Source organism: Lotus japonicus, chromosome 2 (genome assembly GCF_012489685.1).
Source record: "Lotus japonicus ecotype B-129 chromosome 2, LjGifu_v1.2".
Taxonomy (NCBI): domain Eukaryota; kingdom Viridiplantae; phylum Streptophyta; class Magnoliopsida; order Fabales; family Fabaceae; genus Lotus; species Lotus japonicus.
The window spans coordinates 538,859-563,634 of record NC_080042.1 but is presented as its reverse complement, the minus strand read 5'-3'; the positions used below and the strand labels follow the sequence as shown (position 1 = coordinate 563,634).

Genomic DNA, 24,776 nt, shown 5'->3' with positions numbered 1-24,776 from the left:
GAGCCCGAGAGGCCAGTGCAGGAGCACATTAGGGTGGACAGAGAGGGCAGTGTTGAGTATGTCGACTTAGTCGTCCTGGATGCAGATTCGGATGACGACCGCGCTAGCATGTAGGATCGAGTGCTAGTGTGGGCTCCTCGGGTAGGGATTAGTGTAGGAGTAGCGTCGATGCTCTGACCGTCATGCTTCAGTTTTGGGGACAGGGTAGTTTCCTACCGGTAGCTTTTTGTGTGGTTTCCTATGGAGATCACAGGGAGCTGGTTGGATTTAGGGGGTCTTTCCTTAGGCCGCTGGGCCAACTTGTTCTCAGATTTTGAGGTTTAGTGTTGCGGACACAGTATTTTTACCTTGGACTGTACATATTGCCTTCGGGCGTTACTCTCTTTCTGTCACCCGTCACTGGAGGTTACTCGTGACGTGGTTGTTTTAGCGAGGCATGTATATATAGTTGTATAGTAGTTCTTTTTATCTTTTGTTGGGGAGTTTATTGCTTTCTGTCTTTAGTTATATTGTCGAAAAAAAATAATTCACGTTTTTCCGCTTAAGTATTTTCTTTTGGTTACTAAAGTGACGCCACCGAAATCGGGGTGTTACATTGTGGTATCAGAGCTTAGTCGAGTCTTTGGGAGTCTTGGGGAATAGGTCTTCTGTGCTAGGTTGTGTGACTCTGCAAAGAGTAAAAGATTGATTGTCTGCCAAGCGATTTTTCGCTTATAATTGTTTGAAGTTATTGCTTAATCATATTGTATAGTTATATTAGATGCTATCTTATGATGAGCACTAACTGTTTGTTAATTTAGCAGAACATGGTGAACGCTAACCAACTAGCTGAGATGATGGCCACTATGGCCCAAGCTGTGACTGCACAGGCAAACGATAATGCTATGAGGCGTGCTGCTGAGGAGGCACGTGATCAGCACCAACGCCAGAGGGAAGTGACAATGGACCAGAACAGAGGCCTGAATGATTTCAGGAGACAGGATCCACCTAAGTTCTCGGGGGGTACTGACCCGGACAAAGCGGATCTCTGGATCCAGGAGATTGAAAAGATCTTCGGTGTATTACAGACTGCTGAGGGGGCCAAGGTGGGAATGGCAACCTTTCTACTGTTGGGTGATGCTGAGTACTGGTGGAGAGGCGCCAGAGGAATGATGGAAGCAAACAACTTGGAAGTGAATTGGGTTTCGTTTCGTGCTGCTTTTCAGGAGAAGTATTTTCCAGATAGTGCTCGGGACGAGCGTGAGTCGCAATTCCTGACACTTCGTCAGGGTAGCATGTCCATCCCGGAATATGCTGCCAAGCTGGAATCGTTGGCCAAGCACTTTCGATTCTTCCGCAATGGGGTCGATGAACCCTACATGTGCAAGCGCTTTGTGAATGGGCTGAGGCCCGATATTGAAGACTCGGTGAAACCGTTGGGAATCACTCGTTTCCAGACTTTGGTTGAGAAAGCCACTGAGGTGGAGATAATGAAGAACAGGAGACTGAACCATGTTGGAACAGGAGGGCCGATGAGGTCGGGCTCTCAAAATTTTCAAGGCAGAGGGAGATTTTAGAGCAGGAGGCCGTATCAACGTCCTGCAGGTAGAGGAATTGCTTCAGGATCTTATAGGCCCATGGTGGGTACTGCTGGAGGTTCTGGAGGTCAGACTGTGAACAGGGAGATGACCTGTTACAGATGTGGGCAGCCTGGGCACTATGCCAATGCTTGTACTGACATGAGGCCCAAATTCTTTAACTGTAACAAGTTGGGGCATACTGCTGCTCAATGCAGAGCACCCAAGACAGAACCAGCTGTTAACACTGCTCGTGGGAAGCGTCCTGCTGCCAAGGCAAGAGTCTACACCATGGATGGTGAAGAAGCTGAAGGGGTTGATGGTCTGATCAGGGGAGACTGCGAGATTGACGGTAATCTCCTAACTGTACTTTTCGATTCCGGAGCAACGCACTCTTTTATCTCTAGGGAATGTGCTGCTAGATTAAAACTTCCCGTTACTACTTTGAGTTTCGATCTTATAGTTACCACACCTGCCAAAACTCTGCTTGCCAATACTGCGTGCATGTATTGCCCAGTAACCTATAGGGATAAAGTTTACCATGCTAACCTAGTGTGCCTAACTCTCAAGAACCTAGATGTTATCCTAGGGATGGACTGGTTGTCCCACTACCATTGTCTTCTGGACTGCAGTCGAAAGAGAGTGGTATTTCCTGACTCGGATCTTTCCGAGTATCTATCCGCCAATCATATTAGCGTCTCTCTGAATGAAGGATCTCAAGAGTATTCAGTTTTGTTAAGCTTGGAGAGTAAAGGGAATTCGGAAGTGAGTAATATTCCAGTTGTGAGGGACTTCGCGGATGTTTTTCCTGGCGATGTACCTGGTTTGCCGCCTGTACGCGACATTGAATTTGCTATTGACATCGTACCGGAAACAGGACCGATTTCGATTGCACCATATCGGATGGCACCTGCGGAATTGGTGGAGTTGAAATCTCAACTTGAGGATCTTCTGTCGAAGGGATTCATCCGACCAAGCGTTTCACCTTGGGGAGCACCCGTCTTATTGGTGAAAAAGAAGGATGGGAAATCTAGACTTTGTGTCGACTATCGACAACTGAACAAAGTGACCGTCAAGAATAGGTATCCGCTACCTAGAATTGATGATTTGATGGATCAACTACGAGGAGCTGCGATATTCTCAAAGATAGACCTGAAGTCGGGTTACCATCAGATCAGAGTAAAGACTGAGGATATCCAGAAGACGGCATTCCGGACTCGTTATGGACACTATGAGTATCTAGTGATGCCATTTGGGGTGACAAACGTACCGGCTATCTTCATGGATTACATGAATAGGACATTCCATCCGTTCTTGGATCGATTCGTCGTGGTGTTTATCGACGACATTCTGATCTACTCAAAGAATGCTGAAGATCATGAAGGGCACTTGCGTCAGGTTTTACAAGTGTTGAGAGAGACAAAGCTGTACGCCAACCCTTCTAAGTGTGAATTTTGGCTCGAAGAGGTAAAATTCTTGGGCCATGTGATCTCTAAAGAAGGTATAGCTGTGGATCCAGCAAAGGTAGAGACGGTGTTGTCATGGGAACGGCCAAAGACCGTGACTGAGATCAGGAGTTTTGTCGGTTTGGCGGGATACTATCGTCGCTTCATTGAGAATTTCGCCAAGATCGTTGGACCCTTGACTCAACTTACGAGAAAGGATCAACCTTTTGCATGGACCGAAGCGTGCGAAACTAGCTTTCAGACAATGAAGGAACGTTTGACGACGTCACCTGTACTCGTCTTACCGCAACCAGAGGAACCGTATGAAGTGTACTGTGATGCTTCGCATCAAGGTTTGGGATGTGTGCTGATGCAGCATCGGAAGGTGGTGGCTTATGCTTCACGACAACTGAAGACTCATGAGAAGAACTATCCGACTCATGACTTAGAACTTGCTGCCATTGTGTTTTCGTTGAAGATCTGGAGACATCACTTATATGGATGCAATTTCACCATATTTAGTGATCACAAGAGCTTGAAGTACTTGTTCGACCAGAAGGAGTTGAACATGAGACAACGACGTTGGATGGAGTTTCTCAAGGATTACGATTTTACCTTACATTACCATCCTGGAAAAGCTAATGTTGTTGCTGATGCATTGGCAAGGAAGATGCATATCTCGTCAATGATGGTGAAGGAGCTGCAACTGCTGGAACAATTCCGAGATTTGAGTTTGGACGTAAGAGTATCCGAGGGAGAACTGAGGTTCGGGATGATCAGGATTACCAATGGATTGATGGAAGAAATCCGAGACCAACAATTACAAGATGAATTTTTACTCGGAAAAAGGAATTTGGTAATTCAGGGTAAGGACCCGGAATTCAAGGTAGGAAGTGACAATATCCTACGGTGTAAGGGTAGAGTTTGCGTACCTAACAACCCTGACTTAAGGAGGTTGATAATGGACGAAGGTCACAAAAGTAAGTTGAGCATTCACCCTGGAATGAAAAAGATGCATCAGGACTTGAAGGTGAATTTTTGGTGGCCAGGAATGAAAAGACAAGTGGCAGAATATGTAGCTGCATGTTTAACCTGTCAAAAGGCGAAGGTGGAACATCAGAAATCTGCGGGTATGCTACAAAGCTTGGATGTACCTCAATGGAAATGGGATAGCATATCGATGGATTTTGTCGTGGCATTGCCAAGGACTCAAAAAGGATATGATTCGATTTGGGTAATCGTGGATCGACTGACTAAGTCGGCTCATTTCATACCTGTGAGAACTACATACAACGTGGATAAGCTATCAGAGATTTATATAGCTGAGATTGTGCGACTTCATGGAGTGCCAACAAGTATCGTTTCCGATAGAGACCCGAAGTTTACTTCACATTTGTGGGGAGCTCTTCATGAGGCTTTGGGAACGAGGCTGAGATTAAGTTCTGCTTATCATCCACAGACTGATGGGCAAACTGAGAGAACTATCCAATCATTGGAGGATTTGCTACGAGCTTGCGTGTTAGACAACAAGGGCAGTTGGGATACCTATTGCCACTGATTGAATTCACATATAACAACAGTTTTCATACGACCATAGGTATGGCACCGTATGAGGCATTGTATGGCCGCAAGTGTAGAACACCTTTATGTTGGTATCAAGATGGAGAGAATTTGTTAGTAGGACCGGAACTTCTGCAACAGACAACTGAGAAGATTAAACAGATCAGAGAGAAGATGAAGGCTTCTCAGAGTAGACAGAAGAGCTATGCAGATCAAAGGCGCAGAACCCTGGAATTCGAAGAAGGAGATCATGTGTTTCTGCGAGTTACCCAGACTACAGGAGTTGGTCGAGCAATCAAGTCAAGAAAGCTGACGCCCAAGTTCATTGGACCTTATCAGATTACTCGTCGTGTAGGACCGGTAGCTTATCAGATCGCACTACCGCCTTTTCTATCAAACGTTCACGATGTATTCCATGTGTCACAACTGCGGAAGTATATTGCTGATCCGACGCACGTCATCGAGCTGGATGACATTGAGTTGAAGGATAACTTGTTTTTCGAGACACCGCCAATCAGCATTGGTGACACAAGGATAAAGCAGTTGAGGGGAAAAGAGATCGAGTTAGTGAAGGTTATTTGGAACAAGGACACCGGCGATGCGACGTGGGAGCTGAAGGAAAAGATCAAGGAACAGTATCCAGAACTTTTTACTGACCCTTAAGTTTCGAGGTCGAAACTTTCTTTTTGGAGGGTAGTAATGTAAGGCCCAAGTTTTAATGCTTTGGATAAGTGAATAAAATAAAAGAGTTATTTGATTAAGATAAATTTGGGAAGGAAAAAGGTTCAGGAAAAGTCCAAGAATTTATCGAAAAACCGATAAGAGTTATAGCACGACTAACATACGCTTAATCCTAGGTCAAAGGTATTAGTGAATAGTTAATTTACGCTTTAGGACACGATGGAAACTAATTCCAAAAATCCTCAGAGAAATGTTAGAACTTCTCTTTTCCGTCCTTAAACAATCATTTCGATGCGAAATCCTGGAAAGTACGAACGTCAAATTCCAAATCTCGGAAGTTTTCCGAAACGGAATCCCTGATAGTTCGAGAAACCTAAGATCGACAGACGATGAAGACTTTTTCCATTCGGAGCTGCAAAAGAAGATTCCACCCGCGTTCTCCTATTTCTCTCGTCATTTCTAATCTTTCTTCAGAAGGAAGTTTTCTCATCCGACGATCACTGCAAAAAGTAGTTTTTCGGGATAAACCGACTTACACCGACTTATGCCGATCTTGGATCTTTTGGTTTAATTCCAAGAATCCTGTTTTGAGTTCTGGAATTCTGTCGCCAGAACCTATCTTAGAATGCGCAGAGGAACGCGCAGGAAAAATCGGAATCGCAAAAAAATCATTTTTCCGTTTTTTCCAAAACCTATAAATAGCTTGAAAATTAGATTTTTTGAAAAAAAATACCCATTTCCCCTCCCCAAACCCGCGAGCATCAAGAGAGAGAGAGAGATCCGGATCTTCGTCGTTTCTTGCCCGTTTGCTTCACCGATCGTCACTAATCGAAGACCTCGAGGTAGGTAAACTATACTCTCCTTCGAATCGTCGTTTCTGTCCACTTCTCCTACGACTTTCTGAGTTCAAAATTTTGAGGTTTTTGAAAAACTGTTCAAATCAGCTGATTTCAGCGTCTAAACTTCTTCCCTGCATGCTCCTGAGCGTGTTCTGCGGATTAGATTTTGTCGAATGTCGACGAAATGCCGCCGGGATCAATTTCTACCTTAAATACCCATTTTTCGGCAAAGTCGCAACCTTTACGCTCTAATCTATCGACTTGGCTTAGTGCTAGTAGGATTTGTCGTCATAAACGTCGTTGTGGACGTCCCCATCCAATTTGTTTTTCAAAAATCCAATTTTGAAATTCTGAGCTAAAAATAATGACCAAACTACCCCTATATCAGTTTTCGATCCGAAAATTTTTCCGAGCCTAGAACCGTCTTAGTTACGGCTTATGTTAACCTAGGAACCAAGTTTGATCGAAGAAAAATCGACCCTCCCAATTAAAGGAAGTGGCCGAGAGCTATATCAAGGGGGGGGGAGAATCCGATTTTTCGAAAACTTGTCTTAACGCGTTAGATTGTCGTACCACGGAGGTAGTAGTGTACCGTGTAACCCTAGGACTCTTTGATTGCTGAGTTTCTGACTCTTGGTGTTGATTTCTGTGATTTTTGCTTAAGGTTCGTTTGAGGAGATTCCCAGAGATCAGGGAGAAGAGCTTGAAGAACATTTTGAGGAAGAAGCTGGAAGACCCACCGGTGAGGGCTACTCTCTGAATTACTAGATAATGCTTTAGGTGTCAACAAGTTCGACTTGATTTATGTGTTATGCACTTAATTGCTAAATGTTTGAATTGTTCTCTGAGGCTTCGACCGACTTTGTTGAGTAATTGATGCCATGATATTGTGTGCTAAATGATTCACATGCTATGTGCTACATGGTTAACTTAGGATGTGTTGGAATATGCTGTTTATGCTTTTGATTGAGCTGTTTTATTTATGCTATTCCACTTGTACCTGAGATTCTGAGGAGTGAGGTTTACGGGCAGGTCATGCCAAATTTTTATGAGATTTTAAGAGAGTTTTAAAAGGACGAACGGAGTTCGGACTTGTCATGTTCCAATGGATCGAGACCTTCTCAGGGAATTACTTGGGATTATGGGAACTTTGAAACTCATAGGGAATACGATAAGACTAAAAAGGAGCTATTTTTACAAAGAAAATTCATAAGATATTAAACAACCTCTAAACCTTTAAATAAAGATAACAATCTCGGATACAAGCTTTGGATTGAAGTTAAGTTTTGGAAAACGAGAAGTGTCGTCGGATCCAAGTGTTGAGAAGATTGCGAGTTCTGGGTACGATTGATACTCATTCGCTCTGGAAGCAGTTTGTTTAGCCATCCAAGGGATGAGCCGAGAAGCTTCACGGAGGTGTGTGACCTTGTGAATGCGTGATACTCCACTGAGGCGTGAGACCTTGTGGAAAGCATGGATCTTCACTGAGGCGTGAGACCTCGTGAACAGCATGAAACTTCATTGAAGCGTGAGACTTCGTGCAAGTGTGTAAATTCACTGAGGCGTGAGACCTTGTGAAAGCATAAAACTTCACTGAAGCGTGAGACTTTGTGAATGTGTGAGACTCCGTAGAAGCGTGAGACTTCGTGAGAGCATTGATGACTCGAAGAGTTGTCGTGAGTGGTTGCACTCTTTTGTTTATGATTAATTGTATTTTGTCGCAGAATCGACATTTACCTTAGGGTATTCTTTTAGAGACTTTAAGTTATCTAGAACACGTGGCGACGTGTCGGGTGAGGTCGGAGACGTTGTTTGGCTAATCACTTGCATTCATGCACTCATTTTGAGGTTAATACACGGCGTGATACCGGACCTCGGTGGATTCCAAAATGGTCATAAGACCCGGATTTCCATATTTAGGACACTACGGTGGTCCTCAGTAGCAGACGGAATGGCAGACCTACGGGTTCACTGCTGATCTGACTACTTTTGTGTGGTGTAAGAGACGCCCGAGCGGAATGGTCCCACCTTGGCCGGTGTTAGGGCTGACTCGATGGTGTCCATCCTTCTTCCGGAATGCATTTTGTTACCCAGCATTGCATTTCATGCAACATACATGCTGACTTAGTTGCTGAGTGTGATTGGTAACTGTTTATCCTATTTTTGAGGCATGCTACTTGTTATTATGGTTCTTTATATTCATTGTGATACATGCAACCCTAGGAAGCTATCCCAAAACTTATAAGCCTGTGAGGCAAGTATTTATTATCCTATAATTATATCTCGTTTTATTAATTATATAATTCTTTGGAGTTGACCCTCGCGTCTACTGTGTGTGTTTGGGCGGACTACGCCATTTGTCAGATGAGTATGGGGGATTGGTTTACCGTGGTCAGCCCCTCGGGGGGGACCAGGTACGAGATGCTTGATCAAGACGACCCAGGTGCATGGGTGGTCGATCCCGAGGGCCACCGTGCGACCTACACCGGTCGGGTCATGGAGGACCGTGTCGACCGATTCGGACGCTTGACGGAAGGGGTGATGAGGAGGCACATAGTGAGCTTCAACCTGCCTCCAGGTGTACACTGTGGACCCGGCTTGGGAGGACCTCCGCCGCCACCATCCCCTTCGGATGATGAGGACCCCTCTGAGGAGGTGCCAGTAGGTGGGGCTTCGACGGAGTCTAGTCCGTCTACTGCTGCTGCTGTCGTCGCGGATCTCGTTCCGGGCCCCGAGCCCGAGAGGCCAGTGCAGGAGCGCATTAGGGTGGACAGAGAGGGCAGTGTTGAGTATGTCGACTTAGTCGTCCTGGATGCAGATTCGGATGACGACCGCGCTAGCATGTAGGATCGAGTGCTAGTGTGGGCTCCTCGGGTAGGGATTTGTGTAGGAGTAGCGTCGATGCTCTGACCGTCATGCTTCAGTTTTGGGGACAGGGTAGTTTCCTACCGGTAGCTTTTTGTGTGGTTTCCTATGGAGATCACAGAGAGCTGGTTGGATTTAGGGGGACTTTCCTTAGGCCGCTGGGCCAACTTGTTCTCAGATTTTGAGGTTTAGTGTTGCGGACACAGTATTTTTACCTTGGACTGTACATATTGCCTTCGGGCGTTACTCTCTTTCTGTCACCCGTCACTGGAGGTTACTCGTGACGTGGTTGTTTTAGCGAGGCATGTATATATAGTTGTATAGTAGTTCTTTTTATCTTTTGTTGGGGAGTTTATTGCTTTCTGTCTTTAGTTATATTGTCGAAAAAAAATAATTCACGTTTTTCCGCTTAAGTATTTTCTTTTGGTTAGTAAAGTGACTCCACCGAAATCGGGGTGTTACACCATCAATCTACCTTGGGTTCCGAACCATCTACCAGTTGTAAGAAGTCAGTTATGGAAAATGTTCATGAATTGTTGTCATTCTAGTGATGGTTTGTTTGTGCTGAGCACCCTTTGCCAAATTTGTGTTAAAAAGGGGGAGTAGTATTTGGTGATTTTGAAGACTATGTTGCTCTTCTAAAGACTATGTTCCTTGTTTCTGCTAGTATTAGCTTTGGTCTGTAATAAATTGAAGACTCTTTCAAGATAATGCAAGTAACTGGTTGTCTAGTACTCCAAGCTGCTATTGTTTTATGTTCAAGTTGGTACTGGTTTAGTGGTTTGCATTTGTTGGTAAGTTAGTGTGTTTTTGCTGCTATTTTCTTTGTTCCAACTATGCCTTTAGGAGTTTACTTGTTGTTGGTATGGATGCATCATTTGAGGGGGAGTTCTGCTGCTAGGGGGAAGCTTTGGTTCTCTATGTTTACCCTCTCTGATCTGTGAGTTGTTTTAGACAAAATTTGACAAAGGGGGATATTGTTGTTACATGTTGTCTTGCATTTGGTCAAAACAACCGATTGTCGAAGCAGATGTCGTGGCATCTGATGCCGGGACATCTGATTCTGCAAAGCTAGGGCATCAGTCCTCAGCTTAAGTTTTAGTTGTGGGCCCTTGAAGATCTTATGAAGATATGTTTTTATAAGTTACTTGAGGTTCAAGTAGCTGTACCAGAAGGGTTTTAATTGTGGGTTGTTATTTGTTGAAACAATGTTTGATAAAATATTTGTTTCTATCTTTACTTGGGAAAAACGCAACAAGATCTTTGGAGATTCAGTTTTGATTTGATGGTTGTTGCAATCTGTTACTTCAGCCCATGCTAACCCTAGTGCCTATGTTGCTGCTGCTGAAGCATATAAAAGGATGAAGACCTAAAACAAGAAGACCACCGAAGCTAATTGAAAGAGATAAAGGGTTTTAGGGTTGTTCGTTGTTCTTTGTCCTTGTTTACTTGTGAACAAACTTTGCTCACTGATTCTATAAAGCAAAGTTGTGTTATGTGTTCTTTGATTCTAAAACTCTGATTGTTGATTGTTTGTTACCAATCACCGTGGCAGTGATTGAGAGAAAGTGAGAGCTAGAGGCTCTCATACTTAGGTTGATATACTAAGTAGAAATACATTGGGTAGTCTAGGAAGTGAACTATGAACTATGGTGTTCATGAGTGTCTGTAATTCCTGAATCTTGAGATAGTGGATTTCCTTTCTTTGGGTGCAAACCCTCCAGACATAGGTGAAGTTTCACCAAACTGGGTTACCTATCCTCTGTGTTCTTCTTTATTATTTTTCTGGTTTTGTTACTGTTAGTCAGTTTTCGAACCGGTTGTCCCAGGATCGCGTAGAACATTTGTCCTGTGTGAGAACCAGAATTACAATTGGTATCAGAGCAGGCACCCTATTTTGTTTGGGTGAGCTCCAGGGAATATATTATGTTCTCAAGGACAACATTATGGATGGAAGAAGATCAATCTATATGCCACCAATTTTGGATGGTACAAATATGTTCAGGCTAATCAACACATGTACTGTGGCTAAGGAAGCATGGGAGATTCTCAAGACTGCCCATGAAGGAACTTCAAGAGTTCGTATGTCAAAGCTTCAGCTTCTTACAACTCAGTTTGAAACTATGAAGATGAATGAGGATAAATCCATATATGAGTTCCACATGCCTATAAAGGATCTAGCCAACTCTTCTTTTGCCCTAGGGGAACCCATGTCTGAAGAAAAGTTAGCAAGAAAGATTCTCAGGTCTCTCCCCAAGAGGTTTGACATGAAGGTAACTACCATTGAAGAAGCCCAAGACATTAGTAACATCAAGGTTGATGAACTCATTGGTTCCTTGCAAACCTTTGAGATGTCTCTTAATGGTAGGTCTGAGTAGAAGGCGTAGTGTATAACTTTTGTATCCAAGACTGAAGAAGATGAAGATTAAAGGGAGGAGGATACTGATGCAAGTATTGCAGAGGCTATATCATTTCTTGACAAAGCGTTGAAGAGTTTAGGCAGAACGTCAAATACAAATGTCCTGGACAATGTGTCGGACAATGTGAAGAATACTAAATTTCAACTGAAGGGCAAACATGAGAATGATACAACCAAGGCTATTCATGTAAAGGCTCTCATTGGAAAGTACTATTCTGATGCTGAGTCAAGTGATGGTGATGAGGTTATCTCAAATGAAGAACTAGTTGAAGCCTACAAATTGTTACTGGCTAAGTGGAAGGAATCATGTATGTATGGTGAGAAAATGAGAAAAGAAGTCAAGGATTTGGTTGTTGAGAAGGGGCAACTTCAGAGTAATAACTCCAGCTTGCAAGAAGAAGTAAAGACCATCAGCAAGTTGCGTGAGGAGAATGAGAAACTTCATATCACAAATGCAGGAGGAGGTAACGTTACTGAACTCAAAGCTTGAAGGTATGAAAAAGTCTATTTGTATGATGAATAATAGTACTAATGTGTTAGAGGAGATTCTGGAAGTTGGGAAAACAGTTGGAGATATGGAAGGGATAGGATTCAGCTACCACAATGCAAATAAGTCTGTTTCATCTGAAAAGAAAACTAAGCAATCAATGTCAGACCCAATGTTGCATCATTCTGTACGACATGAGTACCCTCAGTTCAGAAAATCAAAGAAATCTACTTGGAGATGTCATCACTGTGGAAAACTTGGTCATATAAGGCCCTACTGTTACAAGCTATATGGATATCCTCAGTCTCATGATGAACCAAGGACTAATCCACAGGTAGCTCCACCAAGGAAAGAGTGGAAACCTAAAGAAGGAGTTAGAGTCAAGTTCTTCAGCGAGGAAGAGATGTCTCCACAACCATCTAGGGTGAATAGATCATATTCAAAGGATGTTGCTCTTCTTAAACCTCAGAGTTCTAGTGTAGATGTTATAAAGGAGTGGAGGAAGAAATTTGTTGATGCAAGTTCTCTTGAAGTCTCAAATGCACCAGCAACTGTTCATGCAAGCATAGGTGAATCTGTAAGTGCAGATCCTAATGCTATTGTGCCTAATGTGATTCATAAGATATCAGTTGAATCTGTTTCTGTTCCCAATGTTGAACCCCATGTTGAGACATTAGTTGAGACTACTTCAGATGTGAATATGGGACCCTCTGCTGGAAATCCAAACCCCATTGTTGACACATGTGAACTTGATTTCCAAATCCATCAATCTACCTTGGGTTCCGAACCATCTACCAGTTGTAAGAAGTCAGTTATGGAAAATGTTCATGAATTGTTGTCATTCTAGTGATGGTTTGTTTATGCTGAGCACCCTTTGCCAAATTTGTGTTAAAAAGGGGGAGTAGTATTTGGTGATTTTGAAGACTATGTTGCTATTCTAAAGACTATGTTCCTTGTTTCTGCTAGTATTAGCTTTGGTCTGTAATAAATTGAAGACTCTTTCAAGATAATGCAAGTAACTGGTTGTCTAGTACTCCAAGCTGCTACTGTTTTATGTTCAAGTTGGTACTGGTTTAGTGGTTTGCATTTGTTGGTTAGTTAGTGTGTTTTTGCTGCTATTTTCTTTGTTCCAACTATGCCTTTAGGAGTTTACTTGTTGTTGGTATGGATGCATCATTTGAGGGGGAGTTCTGCTGCTAGGGGGAAGCTTTGGTTCTCTATGTTTACCCTCTCTGATCTGTGAGTTGTTTTAGACAAAATTTGACAAAGGGGGAGATTGTTGTTACATGTTGTCTTGCATTTGGTCAAAACAACCGATTGTCGAAGCAGATGTCGTGGCATCTGATGCCGGGACATCTGATTCTGCGAAGCTAGGGCATCAATCCTCAGCTTAAGTTTTATTGTGGGCCCTTGAAGATCTTATGAAGATATGTTTTTATAAGTTACTTGAGGTTCAAGTAGTTGTACCAGAAGGGTTTTAATTGTGGGTTGTTATTTGTTGAAACAATGTTTGATAAAAGATTTGATTCTATCTTTACTTGGAAAAAACGCAACAAGATCTTTGGAGATTCAGTTTTGATTTGATGGTTGTTGCAATCTGTTACTTCAGCCCATGCTAACCCTAGTGCCTATGTTGCAGCTGCTGAAGCATATAAAAGGATGAAGACCTAAAACAAGAAGACCACCGAAGCTAATTGAGAGAGATAAAGGGTTTTAGGGTTGTTCGTTGTTCTTTGTCCTTGTTTACTTGTGAACAAACTTTGCTCACTGATTCTATAAAGCAAAGTTGTGTTATGTGTTCTTTGATTCTAAAACTCTGATTGTTGATTGTTTGTTACCAATCACTGTGGCAGTGATTGAGAGAAAGTGAGAGCTAGGGGCTCTCATACTTAGGTTGAGATACTAAGTAGAAATACATTGGGTAGTTTAGGAAGTGAACTATGAACTGTGGTGTTCATGAGTGTCTGTAATTCCTGAATCTTGAGATAGTGGATTTCCTTTCTTTGGGTGCAAACCCTCCAGACGTAGGTGAAGTTTCACCGAACTGGGTTACCAATCCTCTGTGTTCTTCTTTATTATTTTGCTGGTTTTTTTACTGTTAGTCAGTTGTCGAACCGGTTGTCCCAACATCGCGTAGATTATTTGTCCTGTGCGAGAACCAGAATTACATCATCCTTTTTCCTTGAGACAATCCTGCTCTTCTTCTAGAAAGTCTTCTGATCTTTTGTTGACATCTTTTCTTTTAATCAACTTTCTAATGTTTGTTGTCTTGTCTTCTTTTCTGCTTTGCTCAGAATCTTCCCGTTGAAGAATCGTATCTCTTGTTGTAGCAGTTTCTTCTGTTGAGACGATCTTCAACTTTCTTCTTGATCTTCCTTATCATCATTGAGTCAGACGGTCTTTGCAAGATATAACTTTGCAGATATAACTTTTTCTCTTTGCAATCGGACCTTCTGATTAGAGCAGGTGACTAATTACTTAGACTGTCCTTGTTTGTCCCGAATTCCAATATATAAGAAATTCCAGATGAAACAAGTAGATCATAAGTTCTTAGTTCTTTTGACTATGATTGTTTGTCCTAAAGTTCAACTCATATCAAGTTCCAAGACGTAACAAGTAAATCGCATTTCAGTAGCTCTTGAAAAGTAAACAACAAGGATTCTATAGATATCATTAATAGACTCTTGGAAGACTCTTGAAAATTGTTATCATTCGAAACAAGATACACGATGAAGGCGTTTGAACTTAACATATCGCACTCTTGAGGTATTGTTCTTAATGAAAAATTCTTTTCGTTATTGATTTTCTTCATCTCTTTTCCTAAATCTATGACTTGCTGAATTCCTTCGTTTTATAAATAATGGTTCATGCATGATCGTTTAGTTTGTGTAAATTCGTAATTGTTTCATAATTGCTTAGTTTTTGGAACTATGAATTGATTTTCTCTTAGTTAATTAATTCTTGCGAAGTAGGGAATCAATAAGAAGGAGCTAATATGTTGAACCAATGATTGAGTTGTGATATACTAAACCAAAGGGATTTGTCCGTTTGAATCTACTCTGTTAATCTGCTTTTAATTCTATGCTTACTGCAGGAAAATCACAACCCTTTCGTGTGCGTGCGGCTTAAGTGTTGAAGCTTTGCTTGAGTGGTAATCCTTGGGAAACGACCTAGGAGTCATTTCCTAGTACTACAGTTTTGTTTTCTTAAATAATTATTTGCATCGGTTACGACCTCGATCAAATTGCCTGATGCAAATAATTATTTAAGAAAATAAAACTGTAGTAATGGGAAGTGACTCCTAGGTCGTTTCCCAAGGATTATTGGTTGCGGTAGCATTAAATTAAAAGCAGATTAACATAGTGGATTCAAACGAACAAATCCCTTTGGTTCAGTATACCGCAACTCAATGTGGTTCAACATAATAGTTCCTTCTTATTGATTCTCTAATTCATGATAATTAATTAACTAAGCGAAAATCAATTCACAGTTCTAAAAACTAAGCGTTTATGAAACAGTTACGAATTTACACAAACTAAGCGATCATACATCAACACTTATTTCTAAAACGACAGAATTAAGCAAACCATAGATTCAGAAATAGAGACGAAGAAAATTAATAATGAAAGAATTTTTCATTAAAATCAATACCTCAAGAGTGCGATATACTTCCAAAGAGATTTAATCCAGGAAGTTAGCATTTCATGGACGGAATAACAAAAGCAGTGAAAGTAATATAGAATATAGGGAATAGAAGGGTAAACCCTAACAGAGCCCTAATAATAAACTGAAATTCAAAATTATATTGCAAAGCAAAAGTTTTTTTTTTTTTTGAGAGCAAAGAAAATTTATTCAATGATAAAAAGAAGGATACAACCCAACAAGGCGGGAAAGCAAAAAAAGAAACACCAAACCACCCAAGAAAACCCGAACAACCACCCAAAAGAGAAAAAAGCAACCACCTTAGCACCTAGACGGAAAATTTTCTTTAATAACTTCAGCCAACCCTCGAATGGCATCATCATCACTACCGGGAAAGGACATGCCTACGGACTTAGCAAGACACCAAGCCTTCATAGCTCGGGTGAAATAAGGACCCGAAGGAGACGGAGGGCTAGGCGGTGCCGACTCAAAGGCGATGTCCACACTCGCAGACTTACGAGGACGCCCCCTAGGCCGCCGGGAGCACTCCCTCCTCGCTCTCGACAATTTCTTCGGCCTGCCACGAGGACGAGGCTTCGGAGGGGAAAAATCGAGAGCTGGATCAACAGCACAAGCCCCGACCTCCACCACAGGAGCATCCTCCCGTGCACAAACAGAGAAAGTGTCTGAACACCCTAGAAGGCCCCTGGTAGGAGCAGAGCCAGAACACTCGCCAACCTCAAAGCAAGAGAACGATGGACGAGAAGCAACGAGTCCATCAAAACTCCGAGTGCCAACATCAAATGCGGTGGAAATCGAATCATCAACACCCTCCCGAACTACCCACGAGCTGCCAACCGACATGTCTACGGTAGTGCAAACCTTAGAAGACGTTGAGGAAAAACCAGAAAGATGCAAAAAATGATCATTAATCCATGGCCAAAAATTCCTCCTAATTCCAAGGGGAGCAACTAATGAGAGGTTCAAATTCAAATATCCCATGTTAAAAGAAGCCAAACGGCCCCTGAAAAAAATCCTTGAGGAATCCACCACATTAAAATTCTATTAAAGAATTATGCCCAATTGTAGCAAGCAGGTCCCACCCCCTTCCAAAAAGTTCCAACTCTTCTCCTTCCACCGCTTGCGACTCTTCCTCTACGGCAACACCAGCGCACTCAGCGACTTCAAGCACCGGCGCAACGTGACCAGACCAGGCCGCCAATTCAGGGAAAAGCACCTCGTCTTGAACGCGCAGCACACTGCCATCCACCGACCTTCTCATAGATACCGACTCAGGGAACAACACCTCGTCGGAAATCCGTTGTGGCCAAAGCCCGCAGCAAGCACCCACACCGGCGACCAAAATCTCAGAGTCCAACGCCGGATAAATAGTAGGCCTCTCCATTGAACCTCCCTTCACCACATCGCTCCAGGAACGGAACGCCGGAGAAGGGCCACTCGAAGCAAACTGTCGTTTCTGAGCGAGAGGATCGATCGCCAAAGTTGTCTCAGCACAAATCTTTTTATAGGGCTGGAATTATATTCTAAATAAAAATCAAATCCTAAAGATAAAATCCGAAAATAACAAACGAAAATAAATCCTGAGAATATAATCTCGAAAATAAAATTTTAAAATATAATAAAAAATACAATCTTCAATTCGATACAAATAAAATCTTCATTCCGCAATGCCCAAAACGCCTTTGATGCAAAATATGACCTGAAAATAGTAATATACCTAATTAGACTAAATAATAAAAACCCATGCCAAACAAAGTGAATTAAGCACAAAGAATCATCAATAATGGAAAATTAAGATTATCAATAGTGGGTAAAATATTGTTCATCAGTATCAACGCATTATTATACCATTAACTTGTTTTAGTTTTTTATTAAAAAAAAAAACTTGTTTTAGTTTTATTTGAAGAGTATGTTTTTTTTTGGAAAGGATTTGAAGAGTATGTTTACAATAGAAACAACTGTTTAATTTGTATGTATGCCTTGGATGAAAATTAAGAAGATGAATTTCAAATTAAGTGGACGAGAAAATCTAGTTTAATTGGTTTTTTGTTAGTCAAATCTAGTTTTGGTCAAAATCTTGTCCTATAGTTTTATTGGTTAATTAAGTTTTTATCTCTTGAAAATTACCAAAATTTAGTTTTATTTTCTTGACGAAGAGTAAATCCAGCTTTTCCAGTATTTCTTATGTGAGCACAAACTCAGCAAGGAGTTGTAACAAAAAAAAAAAAACTCAGCAAGGAGTAATTCTTAGGAGTAATTCTTAGGTGACATATATACAGGTTGGCCTGCTCATAGCAGCCACAAACAAGACGGGTTAGACTGGCCCGGCAAAAAGAGTGGGCTAGAAATACTGTCTCGCCCCACCAAAGGGCGCTGGCAGGCCATTGTAAATGAAAAAAAAATCCAAACATCATTGGCACGAAAAGTCTGGAATTATTGTTGCGTAATGGAAACATTAGATAGAAAGAGGCCAAATTGCCATCTTTTTAGGTGCAGCATATTTCTTTCAACATGAACAAGTTACTCTAAGAAACATTCATATCTTTTTGCAGCAATATGGATAACCTTCTAGGAAGATAAGCCAATACTATTCACAATAGAAAAAGGTAGAAACTAAAGCCCTGCAATATTAAATTTGTGTGTGGATTGAAAAGTCTAGAAACGATAACAATGTAACCACCGTTTTTACATGGATTCTATACCTAGCAAGATTTGTCAAGTATTTATTGGTTATATGATGTATTTATGGACTTTAAAATATTTGTAATTAAACCAGTTAGCCTTTATTACAACTCATCCCAAAGTTGGTACATTAGCGCAACCGCTCCCACAGCTATTTCAGGTTCTAAACGTCAATTACCATGCATGGAATGTGAAATAAAAGAGGTGTAAACCAAATTAGGCATAAGATAACTACGGACTTTGTGTGTTTGTGTCATGACTCGTGAGTGAGAATGATCAACAGAACAAGTAAGAAAAGGCAAGTGACTGAGAAAAGTGAGTGTGTGTGTGTGTGTTGGTATAGACACTGCTGGCTGCTGCAGCCAAGTTAGAATAGTGGGGAAAAAGAAATTTCCAGCCCAACAAACAAATGTTTCCAGACCAGCTGTGTGAAAAAATAACAACAAAGAACTCTGCAGGCCAGCCCATCCCAGCCGCATATCCCCAGCCCAACCCGCCTAAAACGTTGGCAGGGCAGGCTGAGCCCATATTGCCACCCTTAGGCGAGAACAAACCCAACATCTCTTATTTAGACACACATGCTAAAAAAATATTACAAGACAACAAAATATAAAATAAAAAAAAGAAACAGAGGTCACTTTAAATTCCTAGATGCTCGTAACATTGCTCACCACTTTATGCCTTTATCATCGCTGTCAATCCTCTTCGTTCCTTATGACTCCATCTGGAAAACTCTGCATCGTTGCAAGTACCGAAAAGGTGTAGATGGATGAGAATTTGTAGCAGTGAGAGCTCAAGGAGATCGAGCTTGGGTTTTGAGCCATAAATATTGCATTTGCAGCATCATAAGCCAAGATAGTCTCATGGGAGATTGCGAATGCTCACGGATTTCAGCAACTCATTTCCCCAAAGTTCTTTGTCTCATACCTTTGTAGGTGCAACTTGCATTTTTCAGAATCTGATTTACCATTCATGCAACCCTTTCTAGAGTTAGCTTGTGCAAGCCTCTTTAGTAGGCCTGCATAGACCAGCTCTAGAAAGGGAAGCATGAAGGGCAAATAAGACTCTAAAATTGCAAGTTGCAACTAAAAAGGTGTGAGATTGAGAACTTGGAGAAATGAATTGCTAAAATCCGTGAAACCAATTGTGGGCTGTGGCTATGGTTCAAAACATTTGGAACCTCTCATGAGGCTGCCTTGGCTTATGATGCTATATCTCATAAGCTTTATGGTTCAGAAACCAAGCTCACACTCTCAGAGCTCTCTCTGCAAATTCTCATCTAGCTCCACTGGCTATTGCAACAAATTTGTGTTTGCAGATGAAGCGGTGAGCAACGTAAAGAACGTAAAGGTTTGGCAGCCATGATAAGGTGGTGAGCAATCCTACAAGCTTATAGGAATAGAAAGTGACATATGTTTAACTTTTTTAATTATTTATACTTTGGTGACTTGTAATTTGTTTAGTTGGTGTGCCTAAATTTGAAGTGTTGTGTTTGTGCTCACCCAATAATTACTCCTAGAGTATTCTAAGATATTATAACCACGCATGAAGACAATAATGTTGAAATAAACCAAATTTTGTTTCCCTACAAACTGCTTGATACATGATAAAACATTCCTAGTTACATGTGCAGCAACTAAGGAGCATACGAAACACCATATATACTAATCTTTTATACAGAGTAGGAGTCATCATTGAGCTCTAGAGTGCATCTAAGAATGGTGCAGGTGCAAATAAAAAGCAGATCTACAACTATTTTTCTTAACAATTAAAGAGGAAACAATTTGTACCTTAAGATGAAAGGCCTTCTCCTCACCAAAGAACTCAACCTGTTGCAAACAAGATGCAGGAAGACATTAATAATCTACATAAATTTAAGCACAAATTCAAGTTAAGATTTATCTTTTAAACAAAAGGTGCCAACCCATTCAACTTTATTCACCTTATGCCATATGATGTGAAAGATATGACAAAGCAAAGGTGAGAAATTATAATAATGAATTTGTGTGATCCTAAAGCTTGCTACAATATCCTCAACCCCTAGTAATCTTTTCTAGGAACACACCTCTGTTAATATTTAATTAGCATGTTTCGGAAGAATAACACATGATACATTCCAAATATTGCCCACCATCATCCTTATCATGACTTTAATATGTTTAACACATCAAATCCTGTAATAGTTATTTATTAAATGTTCTATAGTCTAGGTTTAGCAAATACCAAAGACAATAGAAATGCCCACATCAAAGTCACCAAAACATTTTCAGATACGTTTAATCTCATTTATAAGTTTAAATTATTAATGTGTAGAAAGTAGTTGAAGCACTTTTATTTCCATTGAAGAAACTTACAAGGCAAAGATAGCATCATCATTCAACTTACAATAAGCTCCAGTAATATAAAACTTGTCAAATAGTACTGCAACTAATATTCATAATATTATAAAGTTCAAACAAATCTCATATTACCTATTCAGTCAACACTTTAATGATCATATAAAATTTGGCTCCTCCTTCATGGTGTTACCATTGCTATCTACAGATACTTTCATTTGACTAAAATCACTTGCAGAAGATTCAATTTCATTTTCCATAAACCTACTTGGAATGCAGGTACCTCTGCCAACAAATCCAAGACTGCTAGGACATGCTTGATCAAGTGAAGCACCATATTTAACACCATAGGGAACTTGTCTATCAGTAACAGGCAGAAGTTCAGGGATTGGTTTCGCAGCACCAAATGTGAAAGTTGAGTTTTGAAGCTGCGGAATATTGCTATGGGTGGAGCCTATTGAACAAGAACCATAACCAGTTATGGCATCACCACTAGTAAATTGAGATGTACTCAATGATTTATTTGATTTTGACAATGAACCATAACCAATTATGGCATTCCTGCCAAAACTGCAACCCTGGTTGACAGTAGCAAGATTATTCACCACCTTCAAGTGTCTAAAGCTTGAGAGTGAACTACCACACGAGATGGTTGAACATTGATTGATTGACTTTGATCCTGTATCAGAGGTGAGGGCTGTTGCGGGTGCTGCTGCTGTTGTTGGTGCCGCAATATATTCACCAGCATGTCATTATTCTGAACGCCCAACCTTCCAACGCTACTATTTGGTCCCACATAATTAATTGTATTGGATGATTGCGATGCAACATATCTTGAAGATGTGCCATCAAAAGTAACGATGGGCTGAGGGAAATTCTTCGCAATGTTGGAAGGGCATTTTTCAAGAGGCTGACCATGTGCCAAACCATGATGAACATTAGAATGTATTGGACGCTGTCTTGATGCTTCGAGAAGGGTAATCTGGCCCACCGTAGGTATTATGTTAGTTATGGGGTGACCTAAAAACTCAGCTTGAATGGCTGTAAGTGTTTCAGGAGGAACATGGCCAAAAGCAGCCAAAGCTTGTATGTCAAATCTTCCAGATGCACTCAACTTGGATTCTATAGTCCCAGGAACTGTATTTAGCATTCCAATCTGTTGCTGTGCCACTTCACTTAATCGCCTCAAATAAATTCTAAATTTCTGCCAATGGAAATTGCAGTTCAGAATGGAAATATTAGTTAAAAATACAAAACAAAGCTCATTTATCTATAATTTGGTGCCTCAGTTTGTAAAAACTATCAAAAAACATATAATATTCCAGATCCAATAACTAATTCTACTTTCTGGTTAGTTTTAGCAAAATTGATTTGGGTCTTAAATCCTACCACTTGACATTCATAAACTCACATGTATGGACATTTAGCACAGAAAAATGGATAATATTCATTTGCATATATATTTTCCCTTCTTAGCTAATCAAGTAATTACATCTGCTTTCAGAAAGAGCAGAAAAAAGATACAAAACTGACAAGTTCTTTATGACACTTCTGCATATGCCATTCTTGGTCTCCCTTAATCTTAGTTTTTTTATTTTATTCCAGGGAATTCTCGTAACTATGTTTGTACATTCATAGCAAATTTAAAATTCCATTTTCAAGTCAAATCAACCATTGCATTAACTTTCAATAATGATTTCTCTGGCTGTTTTTTACATAATCCACGCAAGACATTCATCTCAGCTTGACACATCATCCACCCAAAACAGTAAGAAATGATGGATGTAGCATAGTTAAACCTCTTCGGAAGTAGATTTAATAATGTTGTCTTAAATAAGATAAACACTGAGTTTTGAAAAAAAGAAACTAAAAACCTCTTTTATGATATGCGACCTCGTCAATCAATAGCCCTTCCTAACATGGAATAACAAAAGAGAGCATTGTACGTTTGAGTTTCATTGATGCTCAAAAACCATTAATTTTTTTATAAAAAAATTTGAACTTGTAGACACCTCTTTGCCTCTACGAATTAGCCATAAACACTCCTATCCTTGCTAAATCAACAATGTTAAGAAAGACTAATCATAAAAATAAACAGAAGGCAAATCGTGGGCCAATACATAACAAAACTTACATAAAAAATAGTATATATAAAAGTAAAGAAGAAAGATAGGGTAACTGGTGAGATCAGTTGCATATCCATTGATAGTAACTAAAAAACTGAAAATGGATCTCACGGAAAAAGGTAAAGAATCACTTCAACTTTTGGAATGAAAACAAACCTGCAAATGGCTTGCAACATTTTCCCTTGTTAAGTCAGGGTCATTCATCTACTCTAGAATTCTCTTTGGCACAGCCCCTGAAATACAAGTACAAGAAACAATTGATCTCCTAAATGGAAATTCATGCTTAAAAATAGTAAAACAAAAATATATATATATACGAGTTAGATTGTGCTTTTATGCTTATTGAAATCCAAAGTAGTCATAAAAGGCAAAATCAAAAGAAATGGAAAGAAAAAATAAGTGGAGAGTCATACTGTCAAGCCCAAGTTGAATCACAGCACTGACAAACTTTTCATGCAGATCTACTGACCACACTACACGGGGCTTCTTAGATGATGGGTCATCAATCTCCAATTCAATAGAAGAAGTATGTTTAGCATCACCAGAATTTGCATGTTCTTTATTTTCATTGTATATTTTCCTAACGACATGCTGCCATATATTCCTCAGTTCTTCCAGACGTACTGGCTTAATTAAATAATCACAAGCCCCATGTCTAATTCCCTTCATGACAGCACATGTTCTACCATCAACAGACATCACTGCAGCATCCATAAAAAAACCAACTTTCAATGTTAAGGATTACAAGTAAAGTAATACTATTAAAAAGAGAAACTGTGCTTACTAATAACAGGAAGATCCATCTCCAACCCAACATGTTCAAGAAGTTTATATCCATCCATGTCTGGCATGTGAACATCACTCAGTACCACATCAAAATCATCTTTCCTTTCTCGCAGAAGATTCAAAGCAATAGTGGCATCAGAGCATGCGGTAACTGGAAGACAAAATTACAATGAGAGTTAAGAAGAAATGATATTCAAATTTACAAGACTCGAAAACCAGCTGCCACCCATGTCATATACAAATAGAGTAAAGTGAAATTTGTTCAGCTTCTTACAAAATGACATGTAACAAAACCAAACCCTTTTTCACATTCATTATGCAACATTGAACACATCAAATAAGAACACACACACATAAACCACAGTAGGTTGAGCCTTGAAGGCCAGAAAATTTGCAAGTCCTACATTCAAGCAAAAAAAGTATAAAAGGCACAAATCATATGGGTATAAGAACTGTTAATGCAAGAATATCATGCAAATCTTCCTAGGATTTCCTGCTTTCAATTAAAGGGAGAAAATGCTCAATTGTTGTTGACATTAGCACAACATCCGTTCTCAAATCCATATCAAATTAGGTATACCCAAATAGGTGCCCCTGCAGAATTCACGTCTCTACCGCAAGGCATAAATTTTAACAAGCACACAAAAATCTAAAATTTCCAAGTGCAACACCATGTGATCTATATAAACAACGACAAAAACAGTCACAAACAACACGAAGCATCAATTCAATCATAAAAATCAAACATGCAAAATTGACGAATTTCATCGAAGAAATCAAGAGAACAAAGTGAGTAGTCAAACTAACCGCGATAATTGCAACTAATAGACATTTTCTCAATAATCTTCAAGGTGGTGGTATCATCGTCGACGACGAGAACTCTGAGACCCACCGGGAACTCTGGGGCGGAAGTAACCTCATATGAGCCGCCGGAACTGGTGCCGGAGTGCACTCATTTCTGCAACGGCGCAGCCATGGTTGCTGTTGTGAGGCAACGTCGTCGTTTCGAGAAGCAGTGGGGAATTTGGAGTGGGCACTGAGTATAACTGAAGAATTGGGGTGAAAGGGAGCTGGGGAAGATCTTTGTTGTTGTAAGAGGGGGGAACAACAGCTGGAGAAGTTTGGCTGAGCAGGGAGGGGGGATGAAGAGATTTTAAAATATAACTTGATTGATTTTGATTTCAATGTAGGACAAACACTCTTATATAGAGATAGATTTCTCAATATCTATCTCTATATATAAGCAAATAACTTGAAATATATTCATGAGTATTAATTAGTTATTAATACCTTTCAAAGAAAAATTAATTAGTTATTAATTATTAATTTTA

General features: G+C 40.4%; 1 pseudogene; it reads right to left on the bottom strand.

The window, feature by feature from the left end:
• Positions 1 to 16,548: 16,548 nt before the first annotated feature.
• On the bottom strand, positions 16,549 to 24,368 carry LOC130735129 (two-component response regulator ORR21-like; annotated as a pseudogene).
• Between the last annotated feature and the right edge of the window lie 408 nt (positions 24,369 to 24,776).